Source organism: Anomaloglossus baeobatrachus, unplaced genomic scaffold (assembly GCF_048569485.1).
Source record: "Anomaloglossus baeobatrachus isolate aAnoBae1 unplaced genomic scaffold, aAnoBae1.hap1 Scaffold_275, whole genome shotgun sequence".
Classification (NCBI taxonomy): Eukaryota; Metazoa; Chordata; class Amphibia; order Anura; family Aromobatidae; genus Anomaloglossus; species Anomaloglossus baeobatrachus.
Genome location: NW_027442244.1, coordinates 127,694 through 154,434, shown reverse-complemented (window position 1 = coordinate 154,434; position 26,741 = coordinate 127,694). Strand labels below are relative to the sequence as shown.

General features: G+C 46.4%; 16 non-coding genes across 16 annotated transcripts; all 16 read left to right on the top strand.

Annotated features, from left to right (window-relative positions):
- The first annotated feature begins 1,228 nt into the window (after positions 1–1,228).
- LOC142265495 (U2 spliceosomal RNA) lies at positions 1,229–1,419 on the top strand. The gene has a single exon (XR_012731805.1). It is a non-coding gene; the product is annotated as a U2 spliceosomal RNA (small nuclear RNA).
- Positions 1,420–2,806: 1,387 nt separating this feature from the next.
- Positions 2,807–2,997, top strand: LOC142265493 (U2 spliceosomal RNA). Its single transcript, XR_012731804.1, has one exon. It is a non-coding gene; the product is annotated as a U2 spliceosomal RNA (small nuclear RNA).
- Positions 2,998–4,384: 1,387 nt separating this feature from the next.
- On the top strand, positions 4,385–4,575 carry LOC142265492 (U2 spliceosomal RNA). The gene has a single exon (XR_012731803.1). It is a non-coding gene; the product is annotated as a U2 spliceosomal RNA (small nuclear RNA).
- A 1,387-nt stretch (positions 4,576–5,962) lies between these two features.
- Positions 5,963–6,153, top strand: LOC142265491 (U2 spliceosomal RNA). The gene has a single exon (XR_012731802.1). It is a non-coding gene; the product is annotated as a U2 spliceosomal RNA (small nuclear RNA).
- A 1,387-nt stretch (positions 6,154–7,540) lies between these two features.
- On the top strand, positions 7,541–7,731 carry LOC142265490 (U2 spliceosomal RNA). The gene has a single exon (XR_012731801.1). It is a non-coding gene; the product is annotated as a U2 spliceosomal RNA (small nuclear RNA).
- Positions 7,732–9,118: 1,387 nt separating this feature from the next.
- On the top strand, positions 9,119–9,309 carry LOC142265489 (U2 spliceosomal RNA). Its single transcript, XR_012731800.1, has one exon. It is a non-coding gene; the product is annotated as a U2 spliceosomal RNA (small nuclear RNA).
- Positions 9,310–10,696: 1,387 nt separating this feature from the next.
- Positions 10,697–10,887, top strand: LOC142265487 (U2 spliceosomal RNA). Its single transcript, XR_012731798.1, has one exon. It is a non-coding gene; the product is annotated as a U2 spliceosomal RNA (small nuclear RNA).
- Positions 10,888–12,274: 1,387 nt separating this feature from the next.
- On the top strand, positions 12,275–12,465 carry LOC142265486 (U2 spliceosomal RNA). The gene has a single exon (XR_012731797.1). It is a non-coding gene; the product is annotated as a U2 spliceosomal RNA (small nuclear RNA).
- Positions 12,466–14,608: 2,143 nt separating this feature from the next.
- Positions 14,609–14,804, top strand: LOC142265637 (U2 spliceosomal RNA). Its single transcript, XR_012731929.1, has one exon. It is a non-coding gene; the product is annotated as a U2 spliceosomal RNA (small nuclear RNA).
- A 1,387-nt stretch (positions 14,805–16,191) lies between these two features.
- Positions 16,192–16,382, top strand: LOC142265485 (U2 spliceosomal RNA). Its single transcript, XR_012731796.1, has one exon. It is a non-coding gene; the product is annotated as a U2 spliceosomal RNA (small nuclear RNA).
- A 1,387-nt stretch (positions 16,383–17,769) lies between these two features.
- On the top strand, positions 17,770–17,960 carry LOC142265484 (U2 spliceosomal RNA). The gene has a single exon (XR_012731795.1). It is a non-coding gene; the product is annotated as a U2 spliceosomal RNA (small nuclear RNA).
- A 1,387-nt stretch (positions 17,961–19,347) lies between these two features.
- Positions 19,348–19,538, top strand: LOC142265482 (U2 spliceosomal RNA). The gene has a single exon (XR_012731794.1). It is a non-coding gene; the product is annotated as a U2 spliceosomal RNA (small nuclear RNA).
- Positions 19,539–20,925: 1,387 nt separating this feature from the next.
- On the top strand, positions 20,926–21,116 carry LOC142265481 (U2 spliceosomal RNA). The gene has a single exon (XR_012731793.1). It is a non-coding gene; the product is annotated as a U2 spliceosomal RNA (small nuclear RNA).
- A 1,387-nt stretch (positions 21,117–22,503) lies between these two features.
- On the top strand, positions 22,504–22,694 carry LOC142265457 (U2 spliceosomal RNA). The gene has a single exon (XR_012731771.1). It is a non-coding gene; the product is annotated as a U2 spliceosomal RNA (small nuclear RNA).
- Positions 22,695–24,080: 1,386 nt separating this feature from the next.
- On the top strand, positions 24,081–24,271 carry LOC142265480 (U2 spliceosomal RNA). The gene has a single exon (XR_012731792.1). It is a non-coding gene; the product is annotated as a U2 spliceosomal RNA (small nuclear RNA).
- Positions 24,272–25,658: 1,387 nt separating this feature from the next.
- LOC142265479 (U2 spliceosomal RNA) lies at positions 25,659–25,849 on the top strand. Its single transcript, XR_012731791.1, has one exon. It is a non-coding gene; the product is annotated as a U2 spliceosomal RNA (small nuclear RNA).
- Positions 25,850–26,741: the final 892 nt, after the last annotated feature.

The window sequence follows — 26,741 nt, the reverse complement described above, 5'->3', positions numbered from 1 at the left end:
TCTTTATTCATCCAAATAGCAAACTCATCACCACTCAACCTGACCAACTCGGCTATGTCCCCGTGCTGCAGTTCTCTGTCTTATCTAGATCATTTGCAATTGAATGGAATAGATCCCTTTTGGACAAAGTGGATTCACCTGCTGCTGCAGTGACCACAGGTGTGATAAGATCTAGAATTGGCATCTGGTGCGATCTCTCCGCTTCCACTCCAAAGAAAGTTACCTGTTTATTCCTATCATGCATTGGTTTTTGGGGTTTTCTTTGAGTAATGATGATCTCTTTAGTAGTCTGTTGGCGCCCTCTCCTGGAGGAATAGTTTGCTTGCTCTTGGACATTCTAAAAGAGAGGTCATGATAGACATTGAGCTTCTGAGCTCAATTGGGGACAGTCATGGGTGATGAATGTTTGCAACCTACTGCGAAGCCTCATACCGCAATATAAGGAACGTCAAATACTAAGAAAGGGCGGCCTATGAAAGAATTACTACTTTCAATAAGTACACTTAAACGGCTAATTGGGAATAGAAAAACTGTAAAAAGCCCTCTGAGAAAGCCCCCCTCTAACCTTTGATAGTAAGCTTTTCTGTAGTCTGCCTGTTGATGTATTTTCCGTTTGAACTGTGCACAACATGAAGAGACGGAACACTGGCGGCTTGTCACAATGCCCCCCGATGACATCACAATAGCGCTGCTGCCTAGAAAACAAGCTGCGCAGAAGAAGTTGTTCTTTGGGTGGGAGGGTGGGCTAGTGGAAGGAGGGGGCAATCTCTTTTTTTCCCGGGTGGTAGGGGGATGACAGGAGAAGGGAAGCGGGTGGTGAGAAAGGTACAGAGGGCAGGGTTTGGGGGCTGGGAAGGAAAGGGAAAAGATTAGGGTTTGGGGATGATGAAAGGGCTTTCTACGGGTAAGGATGGCAAAGGGTGGCAGTGACGGAAAGTCAGGCAACCTGTCCTGTCCGTCTTTTTGTATCGTGAATTGGAAAGACTGCAAGGGGGAGGGGAGTTGCTTGTGCCCTAAAGGAGGAGTTATTCAGATTCATTGCAGTGGGCGGCGGCTGCAAAACGCACCATTCTTCTTGTTTTTGCTCTGCAAAGCAGCCTTTTCAAGGGTTGGCTTGGGTGACAAAATGTCTTGTGTAGGCGTGGGTTTGTCTCCCTCTCGCTCTCTCTCCCTAAGATGTGTCCGGCATAGGCCAGGGTGCCACTCGAGGCCCAAACCAATTCTGGTTATCGCTTCTCGGCCTTTTGGCTAAGATCAAGTGTAGTATCTGTTCTTATCAGTTTAATATCTGATACGTCCCCTATCTGGGGACCATATATTAAATGGATTTTTAGAACAGGGAGATGGAAAAAGAGCTTGCTCTGTCCACTCCACGCATTGACCTGGTATTGCAGTACCTCCAGGAACGGTGCACCCCTTCTTAACCCAGTTTCCAAAAGCAGAACTCAATTCACCTGATTCATATTAGCCCGATTTAATGAATTGGAAGAAAGCATACGTCTTCATATGCACCTCAATTTGGCCCATTCACTTTTCACACTTCCTCCTTTTGTTTTTTATCTTTCACACTTTTGACTTTCTTTATTCATCCAAATAGCAAACTCATCACCACTCAACCTGACCAACTCGGCTATGTCCCCGTGCTGCAGTTCTCTGTCTTATCTAGATCATTTGCAATTGAATGGAATAGATCCCTTTTGGACAAAGTGGATTCACCTGCTGCTGCAGTGACCACAGGTGTGATAAGATCTAGAATTGGCATCTGGTGCGATCTCTCCGCTTCCACTCCAAAGAAAGTTACCTGTTTATTCCTATCATGCATTGGTTTTTGGGGTTTTCTTTGAGTAATGATGATCTCTTTAGTAGTCTGTTGGCGCCCTCTCCTGGAGGAATAGTTTGCTTGCTCTTGGACATTCTAAAAGAGAGGTCATGATAGACATTGAGCTTCTGAGCTCAATTGGGGACAGTCATGGGTGATGAATGTTTGCAACCTACTGCGAAGCCTCATACCGCAATATAAGGAACGTCAAATACTAAGAAAGGGCGGCCTATGAAAGAATTACTACTTTCAATAAGTACACTTAAACGGCTAATTGGGAATAGAAAAACTGTAAAAAGCCCTCTGAGAAAGCCCCCCTCTAACCTTTGATAGTAAGCTTTTCTGTAGTCTGCCTGTTGATGTATTTTCCGTTTGAACTGTGCACAACATGAAGAGACGGAACACTGGCGGCTTGTCACAATGCCCCCCGATGACATCACAATAGCGCTGCTGCCTAGAAAACAAGCTGCGCAGAAGAAGTTGTTCTTTGGGTGGGAGGGTGGGCTAGTGGAAGGAGGGGGCAATCTCTTTTTTTCCCGGGTGGTAGGGGGATGACAGGAGAAGGGAAGCGGGTGGTGAGAAAGGTACAGAGGGCAGGGTTTGGGGGCTGGGAAGGAAAGGGAAAAGATTAGGGTTTGGGGATGATGAAAGGGCTTTCTACGGGTAAGGATGGCAAAGGGTGGCAGTGACGGAAAGTCAGGCAACCTGTCCTGTCCGTCTTTTTGTATCGTGAATTGGAAAGACTGCAAGGGGGAGGGGAGTTGCTTGCGCCCTAAAGGAGGAGTTATTCAGATTCATTGCAGTGGGCGGCGGCTGCAAAACGCACCATTCTTCTTGTTTTTGCTCTGCAAAGCAGCCTTTTCAAGGGTTGGCTTGGGTGACAAAATGTCTTGTGTAGGCGTGGGTTTGTCTCCCTCTCGCTCTCTCTCCCTAAGATGTGTCCGGCATAGGCCAGGGTGCCACTCGAGGCCCAAACCAATTCTGGTTATCGCTTCTCGGCCTTTTGGCTAAGATCAAGTGTAGTATCTGTTCTTATCAGTTTAATATCTGATACGTCCCCTATCTGGGGACCATATATTAAATGGATTTTTAGAACAGGGAGATGGAAAAAGAGCTTGCTCTGTCCACTCCACGCATTGACCTGGTATTGCAGTACCTCCAGGAACGGTGCACCCCTTCTTAACCCAGTTTCCAAAAGCAGAACTCAATTCACCTGATTCATATTAGCCCGATTTAATGAATTGGAAGAAAGCATACGTCTTCATATGCACCTCAATTTGGCCCATTCACTTTTCACACTTCCTCCTTTTGTTTTTTATCTTTCACACTTTTGACTTTCTTTATTCATCCAAATAGCAAACTCATCACCACTCAACCTGACCAACTCGGCTATGTCCCCGTGCTGCAGTTCTCTGTCTTATCTAGATCATTTGCAATTGAATGGAATAGATCCCTTTTGGACAAAGTGGATTCACCTGCTGCTGCAGTGACCACAGGTGTGATAAGATCTAGAATTGGCATCTGGTGCGATCTCTCCGCTTCCACTCCAAAGAAAGTTACCTGTTTATTCCTATCATGCATTGGTTTTTGGGGTTTTCTTTGAGTAATGATGATCTCTTTAGTAGTCTGTTGGCGCCCTCTCCTGGAGGAATAGTTTGCTTGCTCTTGGACATTCTAAAAGAGAGGTCATGATAGACATTGAGCTTCTGAGCTCAATTGGGGACAGTCATGGGTGATGAATGTTTGCAACCTACTGCAAAGCCTCATACCGCAATATAAGGAACGTCAAATACTAAGAAAGGGCGGCCTATGAAAGAATTACTACTTTCAATAAGTACACTTAAACGGCTAATTGGGAATAGAAAAACTGTAAAAAGCCCTCTGAGAAAGCCCCCCTCTAACCTTTGATAGTAAGCTTTTCTGTAGTCTGCCTGTTGATGTATTTTCCGTTTGAACTGTGCACAACATGAAGAGACGGAACACTGGCGGCTTGTCACAATGCCCCCCGATGACATCACAATAGCGCTGCTGCCTAGAAAACAAGCTGCGCAGAAGAAGTTGTTCTTTGGGTGGGAGGGTGGGCTAGTGGAAGGAGGGGGCAATCTCTTTTTTTCCCGGGTGGTAGGGGGATGACAGGAGAAGGGAAGCGGGTGGTGAGAAAGGTACAGAGGGCAGGGTTTGGGGGCTGGGAAGGAAAGGGAAAAGATTAGGGTTTGGGGATGATGAAAGGGCTTTCTACGGGTAAGGATGGCAAAGGGTGGCAGTGACGGAAAGTCAGGCAACCTGTCCTGTCCGTCTTTTTGTATCGTGAATTGGAAAGACTGCAAGGGGGAGAGGAGTTGCTTGTGCCCTAAAGGAGGAGTTATTCAGATTCATTGCAGTGGGCGGCGGCTGCAAAACGCACCATTCTTCTTGTTTTTGCTCTGCAAAGCAGCCTTTTCAAGGGTTGGCTTGGGTGACAAAATGTCTTGTGTAGGCGTGGGTTTGTCTCCCTCTCGCTCTCTCTCCCTAAGATGTGTCCGGCATAGGCCAGGGTGCCACTCGAGGCCCAAACCAATTCTGGTTATCGCTTCTCGGCCTTTTGGCTAAGATCAAGTGTAGTATCTGTTCTTATCAGTTTAATATCTGATACGTCCCCTATCTGGGGACCATATATTAAATGGATTTTTAGAACAGGGAGATGGAAAAAGAGCTTGCTCTGTCCACTCCACGCATTGACCTGGTATTGCAGTACCTCCAGGAACGGTGCACCCCTTCTTAACCCAGTTTCCAAAAGCAGAACTCAATTCACCTGATTCATATTAGCCCGATTTAATGAATTGGAAGAAAGCATACGTCTTCATATGCACCTCAATTTGGCCCATTCACTTTTCACACTTCCTCCTTTTGTTTTTTATCTTTCACACTTTTGACTTTCTTTATTCATCCAAATAGCAAACTCATCACCACTCAACCTGACCAACTCGGCTATGTCCCCGTGCTGCAGTTCTCTGTCTTATCTAGATCATTTGCAATTGAATGGAATAGATCCCTTTTGGACAAAGTGGATTCACCTGCTGCTGCAGTGACCACAGGTGTGATAAGATCTAGAATTGGCATCTGGTGCGATCTCTCCGCTTCCACTCCAAAGAAAGTTACCTGTTTATTCCTATCATGCATTGGTTTTTGGGGTTTTCTTTGAGTAATGATGATCTCTTTAGTAGTCTGTTGGCGCCCTCTCCTGGAGGAATAGTTTGCTTGCTCTTGGACATTCTAAAAGAGAGGTCATGATAGACATTGAGCTTCTGAGCTCAATTGGGGACAGTCATGGGTGATGAATGTTTGCAACCTACTGCAAAGCCTCATACCGCAATATAAGGAACGTCAAATACTAAGAAAGGGCGGCCTATGAAAGAATTACTACTTTCAATAAGTACACTTAAACGGCTAATTGGGAATAGAAAAACTGTAAAAAGCCCTCTGAGAAAGCCCCCCTCTAACCTTTGATAGTAAGCTTTTCTGTAGTCTGCCTGTTGATGTATTTTCCGTTTGAACTGTGCACAACATGAAGAGACGGAACACTGGCGGCTTGTCACAATGCCCCCCGATGACATCACAATAGCGCTGCTGCCTAGAAAACAAGCTGCGCAGAAGAAGTTGTTCTTTGGGTGGGAGGGTGGGCTAGTGGAAGGAGGGGGCAATCTCTTTTTTTCCCGGGTGGTAGGGGGATGACAGGAGAAGGGAAGCGGGTGGTGAGAAAGGTACAGAGGGCAGGGTTTGGGGGCTGGGAAGGAAAGGGAAAAGATTAGGGTTTGGGGATGATGAAAGGGCTTTCTACGGGTAAGGATGGCAAAGGGTGGCAGTGACGGAAAGTCAGGCAACCTGTCCTGTCCGTCTTTTTGTATCGTGAATTGGAAAGACTGCAAGGGGGAGGGGAGTTGCTTGCGCCCTAAAGGAGGAGTTATTCAGATTCATTGCAGTGGGCGGCGGCTGCAAAACGCACCATTCTTCTTGTTTTTGCTCTGCAAAGCAGCCTTTTCAAGGGTTGGCTTGGGTGACAAAATGTCTTGTGTAGGCGTGGGTTTGTCTCCCTCTCGCTCTCTCTCCCTAAGATGTGTCCGGCATAGGCCAGGGTGCCACTCGAGGCCCAAACCAATTCTGGTTATCGCTTCTCGGCCTTTTGGCTAAGATCAAGTGTAGTATCTGTTCTTATCAGTTTAATATCTGATACGTCCCCTATCTGGGGACCATATATTAAATGGATTTTTAGAACAGGGAGATGGAAAAAGAGCTTGCTCTGTCCACTCCACGCATTGACCTGGTATTGCAGTACCTCCAGGAACGGTGCACCCCTTCTTAACCCAGTTTCCAAAAGCAGAACTCAATTCACCTGATTCATATTAGCCCGATTTAATGAATTGGAAGAAAGCATACGTCTTCATATGCACCTCAATTTGGCCCATTCACTTTTCACACTTCCTCCTTTTGTTTTTTATCTTTCACACTTTTGACTTTCTTTATTCATCCAAATAGCAAACTCATCACCACTCAACCTGACCAACTCGGCTATGTCCCCGTGCTGCAGTTCTCTGTCTTATCTAGATCATTTGCAATTGAATGGAATAGATCCCTTTTGGACAAAGTGGATTCACCTGCTGCTGCAGTGACCACAGGTGTGATAAGATCTAGAATTGGCATCTGGTGCGATCTCTCCGCTTCCACTCCAAAGAAAGTTACCTGTTTATTCCTATCATGCATTGGTTTTTGGGGTTTTCTTTGAGTAATGATGATCTCTTTAGTAGTCTGTTGGCGCCCTCTCCTGGAGGAATAGTTTGCTTGCTCTTGGACATTCTAAAAGAGAGGTCATGATAGACATTGAGCTTCTGAGCTCAATTGGGGACAGTCATGGGTGATGAATGTTTGCAACCTACTGCGAAGCCTCATACCGCAATATAAGGAACGTCAAATACTAAGAAAGGGCGGCCTATGAAAGAATTACTACTTTCAATAAGTACACTTAAACGGCTAATTGGGAATAGAAAAACTGTAAAAAGCCTTCTGAGAAAGCCCCCCTCTAACCTTTGATAGTAAGCTTTTCTGTAGTCTGCCTGTTGATGTATTTTCCGTTTGAACTGTGCACAACATGAAGAGACGGAACACTGGCGGCTTGTCACAATGCCCCCCGATGACATCACAATAGCGCTGCTGCCTAGAAAACAAGCTGCGCAGAAGAAGTTGTTCTTTGGGTGGGAGGGTGGGCTAGTGGAAGGAGGGGGCAATCTCTTTTTTTCCCGGGTGGTAGGGGGATGACAGGAGAAGGGAAGCGGGTGGTGAGAAAGGTACAGAGGGCAGGGTTTGGGGGCTGGGAAGGAAAGGGAAAAGATTAGGGTTTGGGGATGATGAAAGGGCTTTCTACGGGTAAGGATGGCAAAGGGTGGCAGTGACGGAAAGTCAGGCAACCTGTCCTGTCCGTCTTTTTGTATCGTGAATTGGAAAGACTGCAAGGGGGAGGGGAGTTGCTTGCGCCCTAAAGGAGGAGTTATTCAGATTCATTGCAGTGGGCGGCGGCTGCAAAACGCACCATTCTTCTTGTTTTTGCTCTGCAAAGCAGCCTTTTCAAGGGTTGGCTTGGGTGACAAAATGTCTTGTGTAGGCGTGGGTTTGTCTCCCTCTCGCTCTCTCTCCCTAAGATGTGTCCGGCATAGGCCAGGGTGCCACTCGAGGCCCAAACCAATTCTGGTTATCGCTTCTCGGCCTTTTGGCTAAGATCAAGTGTAGTATCTGTTCTTATCAGTTTAATATCTGATACGTCCCCTATCTGGGGACCATATATTAAATGGATTTTTAGAACAGGGAGATGGAAAAAGAGCTTGCTCTGTCCACTCCACGCATTGACCTGGTATTGCAGTACCTCCAGGAACGGTGCACCCCTTCTTAACCCAGTTTCCAAAAGCAGAACTCAATTCACCTGATTCATATTAGCCCGATTTAATGAATTGGAAGAAAGCATACGTCTTCATATGCACCTCAATTTGGCCCATTCACTTTTCACACTTCCTCCTTTTGTTTTTTATCTTTCACACTTTTGACTTTCTTTATTCATCCAAATAGCAAACTCATCACCACTCAACCTGACCAACTCGACTATGTCCCCGTGCTGCAGTTCTCTGTCTTATCTAGATCATTTGCAATTGAATGGAATAGATCCCTTTTGGACAAAGTGGATTCACCTGCTGCTGCAGTGACCACAGGTGTGATAAGATCTAGAATTGGCATCTGGTGCGATCTCTCCGCTTCCACTCCAAAGAAAGTTACCTGTTTATTCCTATCATGCATTGGTTTTTGGGGTTTTCTTTGAGTAATGATGATCTCTTTAGTAGTCTGTTGGCGCCCTCTCCTGGAGGAATAGTTTGCTTGCTCTTGGACATTCTAAAAGAGAGGTCATGATAGACATTGAGCTTCTGAGCTCAATTGGGGACAGTCATGGGTGATGAATGTTTGCAACCTACTGCGAAGCCTCATACCGCAATATAAGGAACGTCAAATACTAAGAAAGGGCGGCCTATGAAAGAATTACTACTTTCAATAAGTACACTTAAACGGCTAATTGGGAATAGAAAAACTGTAAAAAGCCCTCTGAGAAAGCCCCCCTCTAACCTTTGATAGTAAGCTTTTCTGTAGTCTGCCTGTTGATGTATTTTCCGTTTGAACTGTGCACAACATGAAGAGACGGAACACTGGCGGCTTGTCACAATGCCCCCCGATGACATCACAATAGCGCTGCTGCCTAGAAAACAAGCTGCGCAGAAGAAGTTGTTCTTTGGGTGGGAGGGTGGGCTAGTGGAAGGAGGGGGCAATCTCTTTTTTTCCCGGGTGGTAGGGGGATGACAGGAGAAGGGAAGCGGGTGGTGAGAAAGGTACAGAGGGCAGGGTTTGGGGGCTGGGAAGGAAAGGGAAAAGATTAGGGTTTGGGGATGATGAAAGGGCTTTCTACGGGTAAGGATGGCAAAGGGTGGCAGTGACGGAAAGTCAGGCAACCTGTCCTGTCCGTCTTTTTGTATCGTGAATTGGAAAGACTGCAAGGGGGAGGGGAGTTGCTTGCGCCCTAAAGGAGGAGTTATTCAGATTCATTGCAGTGGGCGGCGGCTGCAAAACGCACCATTCTTCTTGTTTTTGCTCTGCAAAGCAGCCTTTTCAAGGGTTGGCTTGGGTGACAAAATGTCTTGTGTAGGCGTGGGTTTGTCTCCCTCTCGCTCTCTCTCCCTAAGATGTGTCCGGCATAGGCCAGGGTGCCACTCGAGGCCCAAACCAATTCTGGTTATCGCTTCTCGGCCTTTTGGCTAAGATCAAGTGTAGTATCTGTTCTTATCAGTTTAATATCTGATACGTCCCCTATCTGGGGACCATATATTAAATGGATTTTTAGAACAGGGAGATGGAAAAAGAGCTTGCTCTGTCCACTCCACGCATTGACCTGGTATTGCAGTACCTCCAGGAACGGTGCACCCCTTCTTAACCCAGTTTCCAAAAGCAGAACTCAATTCACCTGATTCATATTAGCCCGATTTAATGAATTGGAAGAAAGCATACGTCTTCATATGCACCTCAATTTGGCCCATTCACTTTTCACACTTCCTCCTTTTGTTTTTTATCTTTCACACTTTTGACTTTCTTTATTCATCCAAATAGCAAACTCATCACCACTCAACCTGACCAACTCGGCTATGTCCCCGTGCTGCAGTTCTCTGTCTTATCTAGATCATTTGCAATTGAATGGAATAGATCCCTTTTGGACAAAGTGGATTCACCTGCTGCTGCAGTGACCACAGGTGTGATAAGATCTAGAATTGGCATCTGGTGCGATCTCTCCGCTTCCACTCCAAAGAAAGTTACCTGTTTATTCCTATCATGCATTGGTTTTTGGGGTTTTCTTTGAGTAATGATGATCTCTTTAGTAGTCTGTTGGCGCCCTCTCCTGGAGGAATAGTTTGCTTGCTCTTGGACATTCTAAAAGAGAGGTCATGATAGACATTGAGCTTCTGAGCTCAATTGGGGACAGTCATGGGTGATGAATGTTTGCAACCTACTGCGAAGCCTCATACCGCAATATAAGGAACGTCAAATACTAAGAAAGGGCGGCCTATGAAAGAATTACTACTTTCAATAAGTACACTTAAACGGCTAATTGGGAATAGAAAAACTGTAAAAAGCCCTCTGAGAAAGCCCCCCTCTAACCTTTGATAGTAAGCTTTTCTGTAGTCTGCCTGTTGATGTATTTTCCGTTTGAACTGTGCACAACATGAAGAGACGGAACACTGGCGGCTTGTCACAATGCCCCCCGATGACATCACAATAGCGCTGCTGCCTAGAAAACAAGCTGCGCAGAAGAAGTTGTTCTTTGGGTGGGAGGGTGGGCTAGTGGAAGGAGGGGGCAATCTCTTTTTTTCCCGGGTGGTAGGGGGATGACAGGAGAAGGGAAGCGGGTGGTGAGAAAGGTACAGAGGGCAGGGTTTGGGGGCTGGGAAGGAAAGGGAAAAGATTAGGGTTTGGGGATGATGAAAGGGCTTTCTACGGGTAAGGATGGCAAAGGGTGGCAGTGACGGAAAGTCAGGCAACCTGTCCTGTCCGTCTTTTTGTATCGTGAATTGGAAAGACTGCAAGGGGGAGGGGAGTTGCTTGCGCCCTAAAGGAGGAGTTATTCAGATTCATTGCAGTGGGCGGCGGCTGCAAAACGCACCATTCTTCTTGTTTTTGCTCTGCAAAGCAGCCTTTTCAAGGGTTGGCTTGGGTGACAAAATGTCTTGTGTAGGCGTGGGTTTGTCTCCCTCTCGCTCTCTCTCCCTAAGATGTGTCCGGCATAGGCCAGGGTGCCACTCGAGGCCCAAACCAATTCTGGTTATCGCTTCTCGGCCTTTTGGCTAAGATCAAGTGTAGTATCTGTTCTTATCAGTTTAATATCTGATACGTCCCCTATCTGGGGACCATATATTAAATGGATTTTTAGAACAGGGAGATGGAAAAAGAGCTTGCTCTGTCCACTCCACGCATTGACCTGGTATTGCAGTACCTCCAGGAACGGTGCACCCCTTCTTAACCCAGTTTCCAAAAGCAGAACTCAATTCACCTGATTCATATTAGCCCGATTTAATGAATTGGAAGAAAGCATACGTCTTCATATGCACCTCAATTTGGCCCATTCACTTTTCACACTTCCTCCTTTTGTTTTTTATCTTTCACACTTTTGACTTTCTTTATTCATCCAAATAGCAAACTCATCACCACTCAACCTGACCAACTCGGCTATGTCCCCGTGCTGCAGTTCTCTGTCTTATCTAGATCATTTGCAATTGAATGGAATAGATCCCTTTTGGACAAAGTGGATTCACCTGCTGCTGCAGTGACCACAGGTGTGATAAGATCTAGAATTGGCATCTGGTGCGATCTCTCCGCTTCCACTCCAAAGAAAGTTACCTGTTTATTCCTATCATGCATTGGTTTTTGGGGTTTTCTTTGAGTAATGATGATCTCTTTAGTAGTCTGTTGGCGCCCTCTCCTGGAGGAATAGTTTGCTTGCTCTTGGACATTCTAAAAGAGAGGTCATGATAGACATTGAGCTTCTGAGCTCAATTGGGGACAGTCATGGGTGATGAATGTTTGCAACCTACTGCGAAGCCTCATACCGCAATATAAGGAACGTCAAATACTAAGAAAGGGCGGCCTATGAAAGAATTACTACTTTCAATAAGTACACTTAAACGGCTAATTGGGAATAGAAAAACTGTAAAAAGCCCTCTGAGAAAGCCCCCCTCTAACCTTTGATAGTAAGCTTTTCTGTAGTCTGCCTGTTGATGTATTTTCCGTTTGAACTGTGCACAACATGAAGAGACGGAACACTGGCGGCTTGTCACAATGCCCCCCGATGACATCACAATAGCGCTGCTGCCTAGAAAACAAGCTGCGCAGAAGAAGTTGTTCTTTGGGTGGGAGGGTGGGCTAGTGGAAGGAGGGGGCAATCTCTTTTTTTCCCGGGTGGTAGGGGGATGACAGGAGAAGGGAAGCGGGTGGTGAGAAAGGTACAGAGGGCAGGGTTTGGGGGCTGGGAAGGAAAGGGAAAAGATTAGGGTTTGGGGATGATGAAAGGGCTTTCTACGGGTAAGGATGGCAAAGGGTGGCAGTGACGGAAAGTCAGGCAACCTGTCCTGTCCGTCTTTTTGTATCGTGAATTGGAAAGACTGCAAGGGGGAGGGGAGTTGCTTGCGCCCTAAAGGAGGAGTTATTCAGATTCATTGCAGTGGGCGGCGGCTGCAAAACGCACCATTCTTCTTGTTTTTGCTCTGCAAAGCAGCCTTTTCAAGGGTTGGCTTGGGTGACAAAATGTCTTGTGTAGGCGTGGGTTTGTCTCCCTCTCGCTCTCTCTCCCTAAGATGTGTCCGGCATAGGCCAGGGTGCCACTCGAGGCCCAAACCAATTCTGGTTATCGCTTCTCGGCCTTTTGGCTAAGATCAAGTGTAGTATCTGTTCTTATCAGTTTAATATCTGATACGTCCCCTATCTGGGGACCATATATTAAATGGATTTTTAGAACAGGGAGATGGAAAAAGAGCTTGCTCTGTCCACTCCACGCATTGACCTGGTATTGCAGTACCTCCAGGAACGGTGCACCCCTTCTTAACCCAGTTTCCAAAAGCAGAACTCAATTCACCTGATTCATATTAGCCCGATTTAATGAATTGGAAGAAAGCATACGTCTTCATATGCACCTCAATTTGGCCCATTCACTTTTCACACTTCCTCCTTTTGTTTTTTATCTTTCACACTTTTGACTTTCTTTATTCATCCAAATAGCAAACTCATCACCACTCAACCTGACCAACTCGGCTATGTCCCCGTGCTGCAGTTCTCTGTCTTATCTAGATCATTTGCAATTGAATGGAATAGATCCCTTTTGGACAAAGTGGATTCACCTGCTGCTGCAGTGACCACAGGTGTGATAAGATCTAGAATTGGCATCTGGTGCGATCTCTCCGCTTCCACTCCAAAGAAAGTTACCTGTTTATTCCTATCATGCATTGGTTTTTGGGGTTTTCTTTGAGTAATGATGATCTCTTTAGTAGTCTGTTGGCGCCCTCTCCTGGAGGAATAGTTTGCTTGCTCTTGGACATTCTAAAAGAGAGGTCATGATAGACATTGAGCTTCTGAGCTCAATTGGGGACAGTCATGGGTGATGAATGTTTGCAACCTACTGCGAAGCCTCATACCGCAATATAAGGAACGTCAAATACTAAGAAAGGGCGGCCTATGAAAGAATTACTACTTTCAATAAGTACACTTAAACGGCTAATTGGGAATAGAAAAACTGTAAAAAGCCCTCTGAGAAAGCCCCCCTCTAACCTTTGATAGTAAGCTTTTCTGTAGTCTGCCTGTTGATGTATTTTCCGTTTGAACTGTGCACAACATGAAGAGACGGAACACTGGCGGCTTGTCACAATGCCCCCCGATGACATCACAATAGCGCTGCTGCCTAGAAAACAAGCTGCGCAGAAGAAGTTGTTCTTTGGGTGGGAGGGTGGGCTAGTGGAAGGAGGGGGCAATCTCTTTTTTTCCCGGGTGGTAGGGGGATGACAGGAGAAGGGAAGCGGGTGGTGAGAAAGGTACAGAGGGCAGGGTTTGGGGGCTGGGAAGGAAAGGGAAAAGATTAGGGTTTGGGGATGATGAAAGGGCTTTCTACGGGTAAGGATGGCAAAGGGTGGCAGTGACGGAAAGTCAGGCAACCTGTCCTGTCCGTCTTTTTGTATCGTGAATTGGAAAGACTGCAAGGGGGAGGGGAGTTGCTTGCGCCCTAAAGGAGGAGTTATTCAGATTCATTGCAGTGGGCGGCGGCTGCAAAACGCACCATTCTTCTTGTTTTTGCTCTGCAAAGCAGCCTTTTCAAGGGTTGGCTTGGGTGACAAAATGTCTTGTGTAGGCGTGGGTTTGTCTCCCTCTCGCTCTCTCTCCCTAAGATGTGTCCGGCATAGGCCAGGGTGCCACTCGAGGCCCAAACCAATTCTGGTTATCGCTTCTCGGCCTTTTGGCTAAGATCAAGTGTAGTGTTGTTCGAAGAGGTGGTTTAAGCTCCAGGCCACCTTAGTACAATGATACAATGCACACTGGAAGGTTGCGCTTGCTAGTACTCTGGGTGGATAGTATATTCATCTAGAGGAAAACATGGCCCTACCAGGATCGAGGCTATTAGGCTGAGTAAGGGTGGGGGGCTATGGTACAACGTGCCCCAGGACTGACGACCCTGGAGTGAGTCTGAGCTTGCTGGCTTGGGACCCCGGCAAGCCTTGGGCTCTGTAGCACACCGTACCTTGCCTTTTCATACTTTTTGAGCATATTACCCTATCCCGGCCTTCTGGCTAGGAAGGGAAATTTTTATAATCCCGGTCGGAGGTCTGGTCAGCTTTGGGCTGAGAAACCAACACCTGGTTGGAGGTCTGGGTCAGCTTCGGCTGAGAAACCAACACCCGGTTGGAGGTCCGGTTAGCCTTGGGCTGAGAAACCAACACCGGTTGACGGTCCGGGCAGTTTCGGCTGGGAAACCAACAACTAGTAGCTCTCTACTCCACTTGGGTAAGATGCCTGGGTGGACGCTGGGAGCAACGACAAGGCTCAACCAGGCTTCGGCTTGGGGGAGCACCGAAGATCCCTGACCCTTGCTGTGGCCTTCTGGCTCGGAGGGACGGGGTTGATTTTTGGGGACCCTCTCCTCACGGTGGGGTCCACACGAATCCTAGCCTTTGCACTGTTTTTGGTGTGACTTCGGTCATGCATTTTTTGTGGTGCTTTGGAAAGCTTCATTAAATCAAAATCTGTTCTTATCAGTTTAATATCTGATACGTCCCCTATCTGGGGACCATATATTAAATGGATTTTTAGAACAGGGAGATGGAAAAAGAGCTTGCTCTGTCCACTCCACGCATTGACCTGGTATTGCAGTACCTCCAGGAACGGTGCACCCCTTCTTAACCCAGTTTCCAAAAGCAGAACTCAATTCACCTGATTCATATTAGCCCGATTTAATGAATTGGAAGAAAGCATACGTCTTCATATGCACCTCAATTTGGCCCATTCACTTTTCACACTTCCTCCTTTTGTTTTTTATCTTTCACACTTTTGACTTTCTTTATTCATCCAAATAGCAAACTCATCACCACTCAACCTGACCAACTCGGCTATGTCCCCGTGCTGCAGTTCTCTGTCTTATCTAGATCATTTGCAATTGAATGGAATAGATCCCTTTTGGACAAAGTGGATTCACCTGCTGCTGCAGTGACCACAGGTGTGATAAGATCTAGAATTGGCATCTGGTGCGATCTCTCCGCTTCCACTCCAAAGAAAGTTACCTGTTTATTCCTATCATGCATTGGTTTTTGGGGTTTTCTTTGAGTAATGATGATCTCTTTAGTAGTCTGTTGGCGCCCTCTCCTGGAGGAATAGTTTGCTTGCTCTTGGACATTCTAAAAGAGAGGTCATGATAGACATTGAGCTTCTGAGCTCAATTGGGGACAGTCATGGGTGATGAATGTTTGCAACCTACTGCGAAGCCTCATACCGCAATATAAGGAACGTCAAATACTAAGAAAGGGCGGCCTATGAAAGAATTACTACTTTCAATAAGTACACTTAAACGGCTAATTGGGAATAGAAAAACTGTAAAAAGCCCTCTGAGAAAGCCCCCCTCTAACCTTTGATAGTAAGCTTTTCTGTAGTCTGCCTGTTGATGTATTTTCCGTTTGAACTGTGCACAACATGAAGAGACGGAACACTGGCGGCTTGTCACAATGCCCCCCGATGACATCACAATAGCGCTGCTGCCTAGAAAACAAGCTGCGCAGAAGAAGTTGTTCTTTGGGTGGGAGGGTGGGCTAGTGGAAGGAGGGGGCAATCTCTTTTTTTCCCGGGTGGTAGGGGGATGACAGGAGAAGGGAAGCGGGTGGTGAGAAAGGTACAGAGGGCAGGGTTTGGGGGCTGGGAAGGAAAGGGAAAAGATTAGGGTTTGGGGATGATGAAAGGGCTTTCTACGGGTAAGGATGGCAAAGGGTGGCAGTGACGGAAAGTCAGGCAACCTGTCCTGTCCGTCTTTTTGTATCGTGAATTGGAAAGACTGCAAGGGGGAGGGGAGTTGCTTGCGCCCTAAAGGAGGAGTTATTCAGATTCATTGCAGTGGGCGGCGGCTGCAAAACGCACCATTCTTCTTGTTTTTGCTCTGCAAAGCAGCCTTTTCAAGGGTTGGCTTGGGTGACAAAATGTCTTGTGTAGGCGTGGGTTTGTCTCCCTCTCGCTCTCTCTCCCTAAGATGTGTCCGGCATAGGCCAGGGTGCCACTCGAGGCCCAAACCAATTCTGGTTATCGCTTCTCGGCCTTTTGGCTAAGATCAAGTGTAGTATCTGTTCTTATCAGTTTAATATCTGATACGTCCCCTATCTGGGGACCATATATTAAATGGATTTTTAGAACAGGGAGATGGAAAAAGAGCTTGCTCTGTCCACTCCACGCATTGACCTGGTATTGCAGTACCTCCAGGAACGGTGCACCCCTTCTTAACCCAGTTTCCAAAAGCAGAACTCAATTCACCTGATTCATATTAGCCCGATTTAATGAATTGGAAGAAAGCATACGTCTTCATATGCACCTCAATTTGGCCCATTCACTTTTCACACTTCCTCCTTTTGTTTTTTATCTTTCACACTTTTGACTTTCTTTATTCATCCAAATAGCAAACTCATCACCACTCAACCTGACCAACTCGGCTATGTCCCCGTGCTGCAGTTCTCTGTCTTATCTAGATCATTTGCAATTGAATGGAATAGATCCCTTTTGGACAAAGTGGATTCACCTGCTGCTGCAGTGACCACAGGTGTGATAAGATCTAGAATTGGCATCTGGTGCGATCTCTCCGCTTCCACTCCAAAGAAAGTTACCTGTTTATTCCTATCATGCATTGGTTTTTGGGGTTTTCTTTGAGTAATGATGATCTCTTTAGTAGTCTGTTGGCGCCCTCTCCTGGAGGAATAGTTTGCTTGCTCTTGGACATTCTAAAAGAGAGGTCATGATAGACATTGAGCTTCTGAGCTCAATTGGGGACAGTCATGGGTGATGAATGTTTGCAACCTACTGCGAAGCCTCATACCGCAATATAAGGAACGTCAAATACTAAGAAAGGGCGGCCTATGAAAGAATTACTACTTTCAATAAGTACACTTAAACGGCTAATTGGGAATAGAAAAACTGTAAAAAGCCCTCTGAGAAAGCCCCCCTCTAACCTTTGATAGTAAGCTTTTCTGTAGTCTGCCTGTTGATGTATTTTCCGTTTGAACTGTGCACAACATGAAGAGACGGAACACTGGCGGCTTGTCACAATGCCCCCCGATGACATCACAATAGCGCTGCTGCCTAGAAAACAAGCTGCGCAGAAGAAGTTGTTCTTTGGGTGGGAGGGTGGGCTAGTGGAAGGAGGGGGCAATCTCTTTTTTTCCCGGGTGGTAGGGGGATGACAGGAGAAGGGAAGCGGGTGGTGAGAAAGGTACAGAGGGCAGGGTTTGGGGGCTGGGAAGGAAAGGGAAAAGATTAGGGTTTGGGGATGATGAAAGGGCTTTCTACGGGTAAGGATGGCAAAGGGTGGCAGTGACGGAAAGTCAGGCAACCTGTCCTGTCCGTCTTTTTGTATCGTGAATTGGAAAGACTGCAAGGGGGAGGGGAGTTGCTTGCGCCCTAAAGGAGGAGTTATTCAGATTCATTGCAGTGGGCGGCGGCTGCAAAACGCACCATTCTTCTTGTTTTTGCTCTGCAAAGCAGCCTTTTCAAGGGTTGGCTTGGGTGACAAAATGTCTTGTGTAGGCGTGGGTTTGTCTCCCTCTCGCTCTCTCTCCCTAAGATGTGTCCGGCATAGGCCAGGGTGCCACTCGAGGCCCAAACCAATTCTGGTTATCGCTTCTCGGCCTTTTGGCTAAGATCAAGTGTAGTATCTGTTCTTATCAGTTTAATATCTGATACGTCCCCTATCTGGGGACCATATATTAAATGGATTTTTAGAACAGGGAGATGGAAAAAGAGCTTGCTCTGTCCACTCCACGCATTGACCTGGTATTGCAGTACCTCCAGGAACGGTGCACCCCTTCTTAACCCAGTTTCCAAAAGCAGAACTCAATTCACCTGATTCATATTAGCCCGATTTAATGAATTGGAAGAAAGCATACGTCTTCATATGCACCTCAATTTGGCCCATTCACTTTTCACACTTCCTCCTTTTGTTTTTTATCTTTCACACTTTTGACTTTCTTTATTCATCCAAATAGCAAACTCATCACCACTCAACCTGACCAACTCGGCTATGTCCCCGTGCTGCAGTTCTCTGTCTTATCTAGATCATTTGCAATTGAATGGAATAGATCCCTTTTGGACAAAGTGGATTCACCTGCTGCTGCAGTGACCACAGGTGTGATAAGATCTAGAATTGGCATCTGGTGCGATCTCTCCGCTTCCACTCCAAAGAAAGTTACCTGTTTATTCCTATCATGCATTGGTTTTTGGGGTTTTCTTTGAGTAATGATGATCTCTTTAGTAGTCTGTTGGCGCCCTCTCCTGGAGGAATAGTTTGCTTGCTCTTGGACATTCTAAAAGAGAGGTCATGATAGACATTGAGCTTCTGAGCTCAATTGGGGACAGTCATGGGTGATGAATGTTTGCAACCTACTGCGAAGCCTCATACCGCAATATAAGGAACGTCAAATACTAAGAAAGGGCGGCCTATGAAAGAATTACTACTTTCAATAAGTACACTTAAACGGCTAATTGGGAATAGAAAAACTGTAAAAAGCCCTCTGAGAAAGCCCCCCTCTAACCTTTGATAGTAAGCTTTTCTGTAGTCTGCCTGTTGATGTATTTTCCGTTTGAACTGTGCACAACATGAAGAGACGGAACACTGGCGGCTTGTCACAATGCCCCCCGATGACATCACAATAGCGCTGCTGCCTAGAAAACAAGCTGCGCAGAAGAAGTTGTTCTTTGGGTGGGAGGGTGGGCTAGTGGAAGGAGGGGGCAATCTCTTTTTTTCCCGGGTGGTAGGGGGATGACAGGAGAAGGGAAGCGGGTGGTGAGAAAGGTACAGAGGGCAGGGTTTGGGGGCTGGGAAGGAAAGGGAAAAGATTAGGGTTTGGGGATGATGAAAGGGCTTTCTACGGGTAAGGATGGCAAAGGGTGGCAGTGACGGAAAGTCAGGCAACCTGTCCTGTCCGTCTTTTTGTATCGTGAATTGGAAAGACTGCAAGGGGGAGGGGAGTTGCTTGCGCCCTAAAGGAGGAGTTATTCAGATTCATTGCAGTGGGCGGCGGCTGCAAAACGCACCATTCTTCTTGTTTTTGCTCTGCAAAGCAGCCTTTTCAAGGGTTGGCTTGGGTGACAAAATGTCTTGTGTAGGCGTGGGTTTGTCTCCCTCTCGCTCTCTCTCCCTAAGATGTGTCCGGCATAGGCCAGGGTGCCACTCGAGGCCCAAACCAATTCTGGTTATCGCTTCTCGGCCTTTTGGCTAAGATCAAGTGTAGTATCTGTTCTTATCAGTTTAATATCTGATACGTCCCCTATCTGGGGACCATATATTAAATGGATTTTTAGAACAGGGAGATGGAAAAAGAGCTTGCTCTGTCCACTCCACGCATTGACCTGGTATTGCAGTACCTCCAGGAACGGTGCACCCCTTCTTAACCCAGTTTCCAAAAGCAGAACTCAATTCACCTGATTCATATTAGCCCGATTTAATGAATTGGAAGAAAGCATACGTCTTCATATGCACCTCAATTTGGCCCATTCACTTTTCACACTTCCTCCTTTTGTTTTTTATCTTTCACACTTTTGACTTTCTTTATTCATCCAAATAGCAAACTCATCACCACTCAACCTGACCAACTCGGCTATGTCCCCGTGCTGCAGTTCTCTGTCTTATCTAGATCATTTGCAATTGAATGGAATAGATCCCTTTTGGACAAAGTGGATTCACCTGCTGCTGCAGTGACCACAGGTGTGATAAGATCTAGAATTGGCATCTGGTGCGATCTCTCCGCTTCCACTCCAAAGAAAGTTACCTGTTTATTCCTATCATGCATTGGTTTTTGGGGTTTTCTTTGAGTAATGATGATCTCTTTAGTAGTCTGTTGGCGCCCTCTCCTGGAGGAATAGTTTGCTTGCTCTTGGACATTCTAAAAGAGAGGTCATGATAGACATTGAACTTCTGAGCTCAATTGGGGACAGTCATGGGTGATGAATGTTTGCAACCTACTGCGAAGCCTCATACCGCAATATAAGGAACGTCAAATACTAAGAAAGGGCGGCCTATGAAAGAATTACTACTTTCAATAAGTACACTTAAACGGCTAATTGGGAATAGAAAAACTGTAAAAAGCCCTCTGAGAAAGCCCCCCTCTAACCTTTGATAGTAAGCTTTTCTGTAGTCTGCCTGTTGATGTATTTTCCGTTTGAACTGTGCACAACATGAAGAGACGGAACACTGGCGGCTTGTCACAATGCCCCCCGATGACATCACAATAGCGCTGCTGCCTAGAAAACAAGCTGCGCAGAAGAAGTTGTTCTTTGGGTGGGAGGGTGGGCTAGTGGAAGGAGGGGGCAATCTCTTTTTTTCCCGGGTGGTAGGGGGATGACAGGAGAAGGGAAGCGGGTGGTGAGAAAGGTACAGAGGGCAGGGTTTGGGGGCTGGGAAGGAAAGGGAAAAGATTAGGGTTTGGGGATGATGAAAGGGCTTTCTACGGGTAAGGATGGCAAAGGGTGGCAGTGACGGAAAGTCAGGCAACCTGTCCTGTCCGTCTTTTTGTATCGTGAATTGGAAAGACTGCAAGGGGGAGGGGAGTTGCTTGCGCCCTAAAGGAGGAGTTATTCAGATTCATTGCAGTGGGCGGCGGCTGCAAAACGCACCATTCTTCTTGTTTTTGCTCTGCAAAGCAGCCTTTTCAAGGGTTGGCTTGGGTGACAAAATGTCTTGTGTAGGCGTGGGTTTGTCTCCCTCTCGCTCTCTCTCCCTAAGATGTGTCCGGCATAGGCCAGGGTGCCACTCGAGGCCCAAACCAATTCTGGTTATCGCTTCTCGGCCTTTTGGCTAAGATCAAGTGTAGTATCTGTTCTTATCAGTTTAATATCTGATACGTCCCCTATCTGGGGACCATATATTAAATGGATTTTTAGAACAGGGAGATGGAAAAAGAGCTTGCTCTGTCCACTCCACGCATTGACCTGGTATTGCAGTACCTCCAGGAACGGTGCACCCCTTCTTAACCCAGTTTCCAAAAGCAGAACTCAATTCACCTGATTCATATTAGCCCGATTTAATGAATTGGAAGAAAGCATACGTCTTCATATGCACCTCAATTTGGCCCATTCACTTTTCACACTTCCTCCTTTTGTTTTTTATCTTTCACACTTTTGACTTTCTTTATTCATCCAAATAGCAAACTCATCACCACTCAACCTGACCAACTCGGCTATGTCCCCGTGCTGCAGTTCTCTGTCTTATCTAGATCATTTGCAATTGAATGGAATAGATCCCTTTTGGACAAAGTGGATTCACCTGCTGCTGCAGTGACCACAGGTGTGATAAGATCTAGAATTGGCATCTGGTGCGATCTCTCCGCTTCCACTCCAAAGAAAGTTACCTGTTTATTCCTATCATGCATTGGTTTTTGGGGTTTTCTTTGAGTAATGATGATCTCTTTAGTAGTCTGTTGGCGCCCTCTCCTGGAGGAATAGTTTGCTTGCTCTTGGACATTCTAAAAGAGAGGTCATGATAGACATTGAGCTTCTGAGCTCAATTGGGGACAGTCATGGGTGATGAATGTTTGCAACCTACTGCGAAGCCTCATACCGCAATATAAGGAACGTCAAATACTAAGAAAGGGCGGCCTATGAAAGAATTACTACTTTCAATAAGTACACTTAAACGGCTAATTGGGAATAGAAAAACTGTAAAAAGCCCTCTGAGAAAGCCCCCCTCTAACCTTTGATAGTAAGCTTTTCTGTAGTCTGCCTGTTGATGTATTTTCCGTTTGAACTGTGCACAACATGAAGAGACGGAACACTGGCGGCTTGTCACAATGCCCCCCGATGACATCACAATAGCGCTGCTGCCTAGAAAACAAGCTGCGCAGAAGAAGTTGTTCTTTGGGTGGGAGGGTGGGCTAGTGGAAGGAGGGGGCAATCTCTTTTTTTCCCGGGTGGTAGGGGGATGACAGGAGAAGGGAAGCGGGTGGTGAGAAAGGTACAGAGGGCAGGGTTTGGGGGCTGGGAAGGAAAGGGAAAAGATTAGGGTTTGGGGATGATGAAAGGGCTTTCTACGGGTAAGGATGGCAAAGGGTGGCAGTGACGGAAAGTCAGGCAACCTGTCCTGTCCGTCTTTTTGTATCGTGAATTGGAAAGACTGCAAGGGGGAGGGGAGTTGCTTGCGCCCTAAAGGAGGAGTTATTCAGATTCATTGCAGTGGGCGGCGGCTGCAAAACGCACCATTCTTCTTGTTTTTGCTCTGCAAAGCAGCCTTTTCAAGGGTTGGCTTGGGTGACAAAATGTCTTGTGTAGGCGTGGGTTTGTCTCCCTCTCGCTCTCTCTCCCTAAGATGTGTCCGGCATAGGCCAGGGTGCCACTCGAGGCCCAAACCAATTCTGGTTATAGCTTCTCGGCCTTTTGGCTAAGATCAAGTGTAGTATCTGTTCTTATCAGTTTAATATCTGATACGTCCCCTATCTGGGGACCATATATTAAATGGATTTTTAGAACAGGGAGATGGAAAAAGAGCTTGCTCTGTCCACTCCACGCATTGACCTGGTATTGCAGTACCTCCAGGAACGGTGCACCCCTTCTTAACCCAGTTTCCAAAAGCAGAACTCAATTCACCTGATTCATATTAGCCCGATTTAATGAATTGGAAGAAAGCATACGTCTTCATATGCACCTCAATTTGGCCCATTCACTTTTCACACTTCCTCCTTTTGTTTTTTATCTTTCACACTTTTGACTTTCTTTATTCATCCAAATAGCAAACTCATCACCACTCAACCTGACCAACTCGGCTATGTCCCCGTGCTGCAGTTCTCTGTCTTATCTAGATCATTTGCAATTGAATGGAATAGATCCCTTTTGGACAAAGTGGATTCACCTGCTGCTGCAGTGATCACAGGTGTGATAAGATCTAGAATTGGCATCTGGTGCGATCTCTCCGCTTCCACTCCAAAAAAGTTACCTGTTTATTCCTATCATGCATTGGTTTTTGGGGTTTTCTTTGAGTAATGATGATCTCTTTAGTAGTCTGTTGGCGCCCTCTCCTGGAGGAATAGTTTGCTTGCTCTTGGACATTCTAAAAGAGAGGTCATGATAGACATTGAGCTTCTGAGCTCAATTGGGGACAGTCATGGGTGATGAATGTTTGCAACCTACTGCGAAGCCTCATACCGCAATATAAGGAACGTCAAATACTAAGAAAGGGCGGCCTATGAAAGAATTACTACTTTCAATAAGTACACTTAAACGGCTAATTGGGAATAGAAAAACTGTAAAAAGCCCTCTGAGAAAGCCCCCCTCTAACCTTTGATAGTAAGCTTTTCTGTAGTCTGCCTGTTGATGTATTTTCCGTTTGAACTGTGCACAACATGAAGAGACGGAACACTGGCGGCTTGTCACAATGCCCCCCGATGACATCACAATAGCGCTGCTGCCTAGAAAACAAGCTGCGCAGAAGAAGTTGTTCTTTGGGTGGGAGGGTGGGCTAGTGGAAGGAGGGGGCAATCTCTTTTTTTCCCGGGTGGTAGGGGGATGACAGGAGAAGGGAAGCGGGTGGTGAGAAAGGTACAGAGGGCAGGGTTTGGGGGCTGGGAAGGAAAGGGAAAAGATTAGGGTTTGGGGATGATGAAAGGGCTTTCTACGGGTAAGGATGGCAAAGGGTGGCAGTGACGGAAAGTCAGGCAACCTGTCCTGTCCGTCTTTTTGTATCGTGAATTGGAAAGACTGCAAGGGGGAGGGGAGTTGCTTGCGCCCTAAAGGAGGAGTTATTCAGATTCATTGCAGTGGGCGGCGGCTGCAAAACGCACCATTCTTCTTGTTTTTGCTCTGCAAAGCAGCCTTTTCAAGGGTTGGCTTGGGTGACAAAATGTCTTGTGTAGGCGTGGGTTTGTCTCCCTCTCGCTCTCTCTCCCTAAGATGTGTCCGGCATAGGCCAGGGTGCCACTCGAGGCCCAAACCAATTCTGGTTATCGCTTCTCGGCCTTTTGGCTAAGATCAAGTGTAGTATCTGTTCTTATCAGTTTAATATCTGATACGTCCCCTATCTGGGGACCATATATTAAATGGATTTTTAGAACAGGGAGATGGAAAAAGAGCTTGCTCTGTCCACTCCACGCATTGACCTGGTATTGCAGTACCTCCAGGAACGGTGCACCCCTTCTTAACCCAGTTTCCAAAAGCAGAACTCAATTCACCTGATTCATATTAGCCCGATTTAATGAATTGGAAGAAAGCATACGTCTTCATATGCACCTCAATATGGCCCATTCACTTTTCACACTTCCTCCTTTTGTTTTTTATCTTTCACACTTTTGACTTTCTTTATTCATCCAAATAGCAAACTCATCACCACTCAACCTGACCAACTCGGCTATGTCCCCGTGCTGCAGTTCTCTGTCTTATCTAGATCATTTGCAATTGAATGGAATAGATCCCTTTTGGACAAAGTGGATTCACCTGCTGCTGCAGTGACCACAGGTGTGATAAGATCTAGAATTGGCATCTGGTGCGATCTCTCCGCTTCCACTCCAAAGAAAGTTACCTGTTTATTCCTATCATGCATTGGTTTTTGGGGTTTTCTTTGAGTAATGATGATCTCTTTAGTAGTCTGTTGGCGCCCTCTCCTGGAGGAATAGTTTGCTTGCTCTTGGACATTCTAAAAGAGAGGTCATGATAGACATTGAGCTTCTGAGCTCAATTGGGGACAGTCATGGGTGATGAATGTTTGCAACCTACTGCGAAGCCTCATACCGCAATATAAGGAACGTCAAATACTAAGAAAGGGCGGCCTATGAAAGAATTACTACTTTCAATAAGTACACTTAAACGGCTAATTGGGAATAGAAAAACTGTAAAAAGCCCTCTGAGAAAGCCCCCCTCTAACCTTTGATAGTAAGCTTTTCTGTAGTCTGCCTGTTGATGTATTTTCCGTTTGAACTGTGCACAACATGAAGAGACGGAACACTGGCGGCTTGTCACAATGCCCCCCGATGACATCACAATAGCGCTGCTGCCTAGAAAACAAGCTGCGCAGAAGAAGTTGTTCTTTGGGTGGGAGGGTGGGCTAGTGGAAGGAGGGGGCAATCTCTTTTTTTCCCGGGTGGTAGGGGGATGACAGGAGAAGGGAAGCGGGTGGTGAGAAAGGTACAGAGGGCAGGGTTTGGGGGCTGGGAAGGAAAGGGAAAAGATTAGGGTTTGGGGATGATGAAAGGGCTTTCTACGGGTAAGGATGGCAAAGGGTGGCAGTGACGGAAAGTCAGGCAACCTGTCCTGTCCGTCTTTTTGTATCGTGAATTGGAAAGACTGCAAGGGGGAGGGGAGTTGCTTGCGCCCTAAAGGAGGAGTTATTCAGATTCATTGCAGTGGGCGGCGGCTGCAAAACGCACCATTCTTCTTGTTTTTGCTCTGCAAAGCAGCCTTTTCAAGGGTTGGCTTGGGTGACAAAATGTCTTGTGTAGGCGTGGGTTTGTCTCCCTCTCGCTCTCTCTCCCTAAGATGTGTCCGGCATAGGCCAGGGTGCCACTCGAGGCCCAAACCAATTCTGGTTATCGCTTCTCGGCCTTTTGGCTAAGATCAAGTGTAGTATCTGTTCTTATCAGTTTAATATCTGATACGTCCCCTATCTGGGGACCATATATTAAATGGATTTTTAGAACAGGGAGATGGAAAAAGAGCTTGCTCTGTCCACTCCACGCATTGACCTGGTATTGCAGTACCTCCAGGAACGGTGCACCCCTTCTTAACCCAGTTTCCAAAAGCAGAACTCAATTCACCTGATTCATATTAGCCCGATTTAATGAATTGGAAGAAAGCATACGTCTTCATATGCACCTCAATTTGGCCCATTCACTTTTCACACTTCCTCCTTTTGTTTTTTATCTTTCACACTTTTGACTTTCTTTATTCATCCAAATAGCAAACTCATCACCACTCAACCTGACCAACTCGGCTATGTCCCCGTGCTGCAGTTCTCTGTCTTATCTAGATCATTTGCAATTGAATGGAATAGATCCCTTTTGGACAAAGTGGATTCACCTGCTGCTGCAGTGACCACAGGTGTGATAAGATCTAGAATTGGCATCTGGTGCGATCTCTCCGCTTCCACTCCAAAGAAAGTTACCTGTTTATTCCTATCATGCATTGGTTTTTGGGGTTTTCTTTGAGTAATGATGATCTCTTTAGTAGTCTGTTGGCGCCCTCTCCTGGAGGAATAGTTTGCTTGCTCTTGGACATTCTAAAAGAGAGGTCATGATAGACATTGAGCTTCTGAGCTCAATTGGGGACAGTCATGGGTGATGAATGTTTGCAACCTACTGCGAAGCCTCATACCGCAATATAAGGAACGTCAAATACTAAGAAAGGGCGGCCTATGAAAGAATTACTACTTTCAATAAGTACACTTAAACGGCTAATTGGGAATAGAAAAACTGTAAAAAGCCCTCTGAGAAAGCCCCCCTCTAACCTTTGATAGTAAGCTTTTCTGTAGTCTGCCTGTTGATGTATTTTCCGTTTGAACTGTGCACAACATGAAGAGACGGAACACTGGCGGCTTGTCACAATGCCCCCCGATGACATCACAATAGCGCTGCTGCCTAGAAAACAAGCTGCGCAGAAGAAGTTGTTCTTTGGG